Source organism: Myotis lucifugus, unplaced genomic scaffold, assembly GCF_000147115.1.
Source record: "Myotis lucifugus unplaced genomic scaffold, Myoluc2.0 scaffold_4, whole genome shotgun sequence".
Lineage (NCBI taxonomy): Eukaryota > Metazoa > Chordata > Mammalia > Chiroptera > Vespertilionidae > Myotis > Myotis lucifugus.
Genome location: NW_005871052.1, coordinates 1,120,377 through 1,127,030, shown reverse-complemented (window position 1 = coordinate 1,127,030; position 6,654 = coordinate 1,120,377).

Genomic DNA, 6,654 nt, shown 5'->3' with positions numbered 1-6,654 from the left:
TCCCTTTTTATTAAACCCCAAACAAAGCAATATTTCTATGGGTCAATGAAAGTGGTTTAAAAAAATAAGGAAAGCTTTAGTGATGGAAGTGGTACTTGTTCTGGGAAACATCTGCTGTTCTATCACATATTATTATAGCTATATTTGATTTTTCCACACAGAAAATTGTTAGCACCTGTCCTCAGCATTTTTTCCAGCACATGTTTACAGTATATCATTAACATTCACTATTTCCTCTGCTAAACAACACTTCACACTGTTGAGTCACTACTGCTATTCATGTCAGAAGAAAGTTATTTAGCCATTTATCACTGTGCTGGCAGCATTTAGGTACCTGGATTCAGGTATTCCCTTCAGGCGGCATTAGAATGGACTGTTTGTCATGAATGTTGCAGCCAGGCTACATCATTATATCAGGCAGAATAAGTAGTTCGAGTTGCATACTGAGATTATACCTTTAAATGATAAATTGGCACCGCTGGTTGCATACTATAGCCAAATTATTTCAGATTAAAGTTTAGAGCCTTTAAAAAATATGATCTTCATACTCTTCTTTTGACACCACCAATTAAGCTCAAGTTGTGCTACTTAGGTCAAATTTTATTCTTTTGCTCATTCCCCAGTATCTTTTAAGAATTGAACATGGTCATATCTCTTGCATGAGGTGAAGAAAGATGTGATCTGTCTCCTTCCTGAATATAATCCAGCCTCCTTAGCAAGCAACCTGGGCCTGATTGATCCAGTTTTCCTGTTAGAGCCCAGTTTTCCTGGGCAAGATGGCACACTTCAAATGGGACTCATTTAATTTTGTTGAAATATTAGAGTAGGCATTCATTTATCTGATGATGTTTGTATACTCTGTATTTCTCTGTGCTAGTGAAAACTAAAGCTATAAAACTCTTTCTCAGCAACCTACATTATTAGACTAGAAGATTCTAAATATAAAATGTGTTATTTTCACTTAACAGAGGTCACATAAGAAAACTGCTACACTGAGGTTATAGATCATTTATCATGGCATTTCTATTCTAAAGTTGTTGGGTAAAAAAATCTATAGAAATGAAGCTACTAAAATTGTGTGGTGTGTTGTGCTTTAAATAAGTGAGAGATATTTGTATCAAAATCAACCATTTAACTTCTCTCTCTTTTTATTTTATCCCCATGAACTACCACCAAATTAAGGAGACAATATAAGTATGGTAAGGGAAAAGGAGCAGTCAGTGTGTACTAGGCATTTAGATTTATTTATTGCTATTGTAAAATTCAATAACCAACCTTCCCCCAGATTGCTTAGGGTTAAACCTTGGTTTTATCACTTAGCTGTGTGATATGGGGCAAGTTATTTAACTTCTCTGTGCCTCAGTCTCCTCCTCCTCATCTGTAATAATGGGAATTATAATAGTGCCTACTTTGCTGCTTTGAATGAATGTATATGAAGCACCTAAAAATGCCCACCACAGAGTATGTGCTATGGAAGTGTTAGCTACTAGGTAATTATTAATTTTAATAAATAATAAAATTGAATTAATAAAAATTAAACCTGCCTTTCAGAACTTCACATTCGGAAGAGAATATTGCTTTACTTATGTTTTTCTTATTGACCTCATTTATTTCATTGTTAGATATTTCCTCTGACCTCTCCCATGCTCTCAGATTGAGATTGTCCAGAAATCAAAACTCCCATTTCAGTAGGTATAACATAACTACTTCTCAGTATGTTCAAGTAGAGTGAAAACACTATTTGTAATATTCTGATGCTCTTCAACTTATGATAGGGTTACATCCTGATAAATCCATCATAAATTGAAAATATATTTAAGTCAAAAATGCATTTAATACACTTAACCTGCCAAACTTATAGCTTAGCTTAAGCCTACATTAAACATGCTCAGAACCTTTAAATTACACTATAGTTGGGCAATTATCTGGAACATAATCTCAAGAGTGATTGCCTTCCTTATCTTCTCACCATAAGCAGAAGACACACATGGGCATTTTGAAGACATGATGGGATGCAAAAACACAAAACATAATATCCAAAAAATCCTGGTAACAGTACTGAGTATTAGTTGATTACCCTCATGATTGCATGGCTGACTTGGAGCTGCTACTCTCTGCTGTTGCCTGGCATCATGAGAGAGTATCTACCATTTAGTGGTAACCCAGTAAAAGATCAAAATTCAAAATAAAGATTCCACTGAATGTGTATCAATTTTGTACCATCATAAAGTCAAACAATCATTAAGTTGAACCATTGTAAGTTAGGGACCATGTGAACTGCCCTCAGCTCATTGACTCAACTTAATGTGGGTGCATGCTGAAAGCTTCTATTGGACTTTGGAAGTATTTTGTTGATGATCAATTTTTAGAGGCTATCTTCTCCTGAAGGCCAAATAATCTAAATTATATAGCAGGTACTGAAAGCAGAATAAGTATACATGTCCTTTCTGGCAGAATGAGTAGGAGTTAGAATCCTGTATTTTTACAAATTATAAGTGTACACAGTAATTTTTCTTGACATCATGCCAATGTTGAGATGTTTCCTTATTTGAAAAGGGGATGATCTTTTTAGCTTTAAAATTCTATGATTTGCTAATCAAAAATTATGTTAGAATCAGCCCCCCACATGGTATAAACAAACTTTATTTCTATTACTATTATTTTAATTTAGAAAAGTCTTTATTTCATTATAATTACTCAATTTTGAACTGAATTCAGAATGTACAATTTATTTAAATTATTACCAAGTGTATTTTGTACTTTAGAGAAAAATTTGAGTTGCTTTAGGCAAAGAAAACAGAAAAAACTAGACACTCTCAAGACTTTTTTCTAGTAGTGGAACTTTATTGTCCTTAAAATAGAATATTTACTCTGTTATAGGATCATTTATTGAGAAACTAATTTGGGTTTGTTCTCACAGTTTGAAGGTATTTTCTCTTCCTCACTTCAAGAAAGGAGGGAAGGTTATAGGAGGGATGAATGGTGATGAAAGGAGACTTGACTTGGGGTGGTGAACACACAATACAGTGTACAGATGATGTGTTGTGGAATTGTGCACCTGAAACCTGTATAATTTTCTTAACCATTGTCACTCCAATAAGTTCAATTAAAAATAAAGAAAGGAGACACACTGTGTATTCTGAGTTCTGGGCAACTTGTTTCAGAGGATGGCAATTTTTAAGTGACTTTGGGTTGCCATAGAAGAATTGTAAAATGCCAGATTCATAGAAAATCTAGAACTGAAGCTTTGCTGAGAACAGCAGATATATTATTCAAAAACACAAAAAACACAAAAGAGTTAAGAAATTATAATTCAGAAGTTCTAAGATTACTAAGACACAGTCTCTGCCCTCAAAAAGCTCACCAGTCTATTGTATGGACAGACCTGTAAAAATAGGCGATGACAATACTAGCCAATTTAATACTGCTATAGATAATATATTTTAACCTGGCACTTAATCTGGACTGGGCATGACAAGGAAGAGGTAATGCCTAAGAAGAGTCTTAATGTAAGATATATCCAGACAGAGGAAAGCAATCAAGAAATTAGGAATGGCATGTGCAAATACACAGGCAAGAGAGAACATGTCATCTTCAATGAACTGCAAATAATTTTGAATGGCTGGGGCATAGGCTGCACAGGAGTAGCAGTGGTTATTACAAAGACATTTAAAGATTTCAAGCAGAGAAATGATGTGATCATTTTTCATTTTAGAAGAGTTGTCCTGGTAGCACTCTACTGAAAAAATTGCAGGGGACCTAAAATGGAGGCAAGCAGACAAATCCACTTAGCAGGCTAATGCATAGATTCAGCTGAGTAATGATGATGTTTTGGACAAGAGCAGTGACAGCTGAGAAGAAAAGATGAGACATAGTAAAGAGAAATTTAAGAAGTATAATCAGAGTTTGAGATTCAAGATGGTGGAGAAGTAGATGAAAGCTACACTCACCTCCTCCCAAGACCAAACTGGAATTACAACTAAAATATAGAATAGTCAACCTGAATAATCAACCAAAGACTAGCTGAAGATATATCTTATACCAAGGATTTACAGAAGAAGCCATGAGACTGGTAGGTATGGTGAAGATGCAAAAAGAGCTGGCCCCACACCCACAAGTGGCAGCTGAGAATCCTAAGGAATATCTCAGCTGTGGGCGGTTCCCCCTGAAAAGTGTGGGATCTCAACACCATGCCAGGCTCCCCAACCCAGAGCACCAGAGTTAGGAAGAGGTGCCCATATAACATCTGCATGTGGAAATCAGTGAGGATTCTGCCTGCCAGAGAAAGGCAGCAGTCTGCTAGAGATACAAGCATACTCTTAAAGGGCTAATGCACAAAAACTAATTTTCCATCACTTACCTTGGGCTCTAACAGAGGGAGGACAGAGCAGACTAGAGTCGCATTGAGGAGAGACTAGAGATTGACTCTGGGAAAAGAGCTGAAGATACAGCTGTTAGGATCCCTGTGCTGAGTCCCTCTCCCACACTGCAGATGACATATTTCTTGGTGAAGTACTCACCTCCTTATAGTGTCATCCTGGGGTAATGCAATAGCTCCACCCTCTGGAATCCCTGTACATCCACCCTGCAGAGTTTGAGCCATGATGAAGAGTCAGCTTCCTGGAAAGGGCTGTAGAGATCCAGGCAGACTCAGGGTGTGTCAGTGATTGAGTTGTGTGGCTATGGTGTGGGGGCCACTTCTTCCTCCTTCCCCCAAGCCTAACTGGTGCTCCCCATCATTGGAGATCCACTAGCCCCACCCTCCCAATTTCCCACATTCCTGCCCTGCTGAACTCAGGCTTTTGGCATAATCTGGGAAAGACTGAGTTGTGTGGCTCTAGGACAGGGGCCATTTTTCCCTTGCACACCGAACCAGTGCAGAGCACCCCTCTTCACGTGGCCAAATCTTCATAGGTTTGGGCCTGATAAACTCTACTGGCCCTACCCTGAGACCCCACTCCAACACATACGGCTGTGGGCACCTTGTGGGGGGCAGCATATACCCTGGAACTTTTGCCAAGTGGTCTCAGATGCAGCACTGGCACTAAGTTTGAATGTGTATCAATTTAGTGAACACCACTTGTCTCTACTGGGTGACTCACTGAGAATCTTCCTCATGCAACTTGAATACCACCAGAGGCCCTTTCAGTGACTGAGCCTAATAAGCAGCTAACAGTAAATGTCCAAGGGAGTCACCAGGGGGAGACAGGTGAAGGCAGATCTCAGTGTGCCTTGGGACTATTTCCTGACCTGCCCTCAGGTTCAGTGCTGGTAGAAACCAGCCTTGGTGCACAGCTTGGCCTTTCCAGGCACACACAGGCCTAGCAGATGTATCCACAAATTGTGGATCATTGTGTAGCTCCAAATAGGTTGTTCATGGCCAGTCACAGGCAGCTTCTGACATTGACTTGCACCAGAGTCTCTCCAAAGATGCCCCAGAACAAACATCTCAGTAGTGAGCTTTAGACAACATCATAGCAGGATCCAATTAATTCTACAAGCAGCACATCCAAACGGAGATCTCTGCAGGCACCAAAACCTACTGAGGTGAATTCCACTCTGTGTGATCAGCACCTGCACAGCAGCTCATACACTGTGATCAGGGTCAATCTTTACAGTCAGCCAGCCTGATGACTGACCCCACACATGCACAAGCCAACAGTAATCAAGATTCAACTACAACAGGAGGGATCACACAAACCACACAAAAGGCATTCCTGGAGCACCAAGCTCAGGTGATCAAAGAGACTGTACCACTGGATCCCACAATAAATCTATTACCTAAGATCACCCTACCAAGATTGGGAGACATAGAAGATCTACAAACAAATGCAGAGAGAAAGCCAAATGAAGAGACAAATAAATATCCCCTAAATGAAAGATCAGGAAAAATCACCAGTAAAACAACTAAATGTCTTAAAGGTAAGCAATATACCAGATACAGGGTTCAAAACAATGGTTATAAGGATGTTTAAGAAATGTAGGGAAAGAAGAAATGAACTCATCAAGACCTTAACAAAGAGATAGTAAGCATAAAAGAGGACTTATAGACCATTAAAAAGCACCAGTCAGAAATGAAGAATCCATGACCTGAAATGAAGAATATACACTAGAAGGAATAAACAGAAGGTTAGATGAAGCGGAGGATCAAATCTGTGATTTGGAAGACAATGCAATAAAAGAAAAACCTAACCAGAGTAGCAGCAAAAAGAATAACTTAAAAAAATGAGGGTAGATAATATACCTTTTGGATAACATAAAGCATAACAACATATGCATCATAGAGGTACCAGAAAAAGAAGAGAGAGCAAAGGATTGAGAACCTATTTGAAGAAATGATGACTAGTAATGAAAAAAGACACCCAGATCAAGGAAGTCCCATGGACACAGAGAGTCCCAAAGAAGTCCACATCAAGAAACAACATAATTAAAATGGCAAGGTTAAAGACAAAGATAAAATCCTAAAAGTACCCAAAAAATAAAAAATAAAATAAAATCCTAAAAGTACCAAGAGAAGGACCTACAAGGGAGCTCCCGTGAGACTGTCAGCTGATTTCTCAACAGAAATATCCAGGCCAGAAGAAATTGGCATGAAATATTCAAAGTAATGAAAAGCAAGGACCAGACTTAGCAAGATAGCTCATTTGCTTAGAG